The following is a 2,304-nucleotide window of genomic DNA, read 5'->3' on the forward strand; positions in this document are numbered from 1 at the left end:
GGATGCTAACAAGTTAACTGACGTATTTTAAGTAGTAGAACAAAACGTTAAAATCTCTCGTGTTAACACAGACCTTATTTCAGGATAACAACCAAACACACAATCAAGAAAACATTGACTTACAGGCAACGTATCGAAAATACTAAAATGCTAACTCATTTCTGGGTTTTAGGACTCATTCCTGCACCACTCTAGGTTTAAAACACTTTGCTCAGTGCTGCTTCTTCCCCAGACCGTGAGCCGTAGCAGGCACATTTGCATGAGTGCATTTACATGGCCTGATCCGGACCACAGCACCTATTTGACTGTGTTTGCATGAGTGAAGCCAATGTTCCCTTCTCCTGTAGCGAGAAGGGACTCGTGTTATTAGTGCATGATTGCTGACAGCAAATATGTGGTTGGCAGAACTAAACAGAATTGATGTGTTGATTCTGTTTCAGGTTTCGACGGAAGTCTGCAGTTTTATCCAACAAGTCAGTAGGGGAATCACTCACTGAAGGTAAAAAGGCTTCAATGCGTCCCCGTTCTTTAAAAAAAAAAAGTTTTTAGGTTCAAAGTACATACATCCCCTCACTAAAGTCATCTTAGAACAAATGAATTGCTCTGTACTTGATGGATTAGGGTCACTGTGACCTCACAAAAACCCTTTTTTGGCGATAAATCAAGAATTCATGCACTAATTATGACATTTCGAACAGGCATGAATATTGGGTGCAACTCGACTTTCTTGAACTGATTTCTTTTTACAAACTAATAATCATTTATTGACCTTCAACATCCTCCTCTTAACTTAATAGCTATATGCTAGCACTAGCAACCACAAAGGTTAATCAGGTATAATGTTTTTCCTAACAAGTGTGTCCTCGCCAGAAGTGATGATCGTCGCTGTTGGTTAGCTACCTAGCTAGCTAGCAACATTTTTATCAGTTGTAGGAAATCATTACAAACTGCTCAATGAACCAAATAAAATTAACTCTGGCTTCTTTTTCAACACCATTGTAGTTTTTTTAAATGAGTGAAAAATACACGTTAACTTGTATTTATATTGTTCTGAGTTTACTGGGGCTGTCACTACCCGATCTGCACACCTGCCCGATCTGCACTGCGCATGTGCGAGATGGTCCGCCATATTGGACAACTCCGTACGGCAACCCAACTAGGACACTTGACACAGTGGCGTTTGGCAAAGCACACAAAAAACCGAGAGAGATGAGTTATTGTTATTAGAACGTGACTTCACTATTATTTAACAACTCTTTTTATTGGGTTCTTTTATTTGGGGTTAAGTACTGGTTAACTTCTGTTAGACAGCTATCATACTGAATAAATATTTACTCTGAATGCATGCAAAAATGTATAGCATTAATAATGTATATCTAATTACATTAACTGTGAATGTCTTTCATTTTATTTAAAATTACATAAAAGATTTTCCATAAAAAAGTTGATTCGAGAACAAATCTCTGTTATTAGATCAGTAATCACCTTTAGACATGTATTCTCTCAAATTGTTGTAAAATACAAAAGTCTTAATTCTGTCTGATGCAATGCAAATCGTGCATCCGTTTAAGTTTAAAACTCGCGCATGCGCAATGCATATTGGTCAGCCGTCTAGACGTCAAGTGTCCCATTTGGGTTGCCGTACGGAGTTGTCCAATATGCGGACCATCTAGCACATGTGCAATGCAGATCGGGCAGGGATGCAGATCGGGTAGTGACGGGGGCTATCACGGCTAATGTGTAGCTTCAGTGACGTAGCCAAGATGGCGGTCGTTGAATACCACATGTGTGTACAGAAGCACACAAACGAGACACAGCAGCATCTCCCTCCTTGGAGCCAAAGGCACCAGCCAGTTAAAAGGCAAAGTAAATGCTAGATTCAGTCTGATAGATCGATCGTTTGGTACTGTCTGTGGCTGGATTTGATGCTGTATTGCTTGTTGACTATGATCACTGTACGTTAATCTATGATCACTGTACGTTAATCTATGATCACTGTACGTTAAACTAAGATCACTGTTACTTAATGTGTGTGTGCATGTGTGTGTGTGTTTGTATGGGTGTGTTTCTGCAGTGCAGCTTCATGCAGAAGCTTGTTACGCAGAGTGTCAACTCCAAAGAGCTGCCCTCACCTTCCTACAGGTGCTAATCTGATTAATTTTTTTAACTGTTCCACACAAACTTCCACTAATATTCGTGTTTGGGTGTTTCTTTTCCAGGATGAGAACATGGTGAGTTTTATCAAAGGAGGGATGAAAGTGCGGAACAGTTACTTAATTTATAAGTAAGTAATCAGAGAACAAG

The 2,304-nt window shown here is 39.6% G+C and overlaps 1 long non-coding RNA gene across 1 annotated transcript; it reads left to right on the plus strand.

The window, feature by feature from the left end:
• Positions 1 to 438: 438 nt before the first annotated feature.
• LOC104946002 (uncharacterized) lies at positions 439 to 2,284 on the plus strand. Its single transcript, XR_798399.1, has 3 exons — positions 439 to 499; positions 2,075 to 2,142; positions 2,220 to 2,284. It is a non-coding gene; the product is annotated as an uncharacterized lncRNA (long non-coding RNA).
• Positions 2,285 to 2,304: the final 20 nt, after the last annotated feature.

This window comes from Notothenia coriiceps, unplaced genomic scaffold (assembly GCF_000735185.1).
Source record: "Notothenia coriiceps isolate Sejong01 unplaced genomic scaffold, NC01 NC01_scaffold00010464, whole genome shotgun sequence".
Taxonomy (NCBI): domain Eukaryota; kingdom Metazoa; phylum Chordata; class Actinopteri; order Perciformes; family Nototheniidae; genus Notothenia; species Notothenia coriiceps.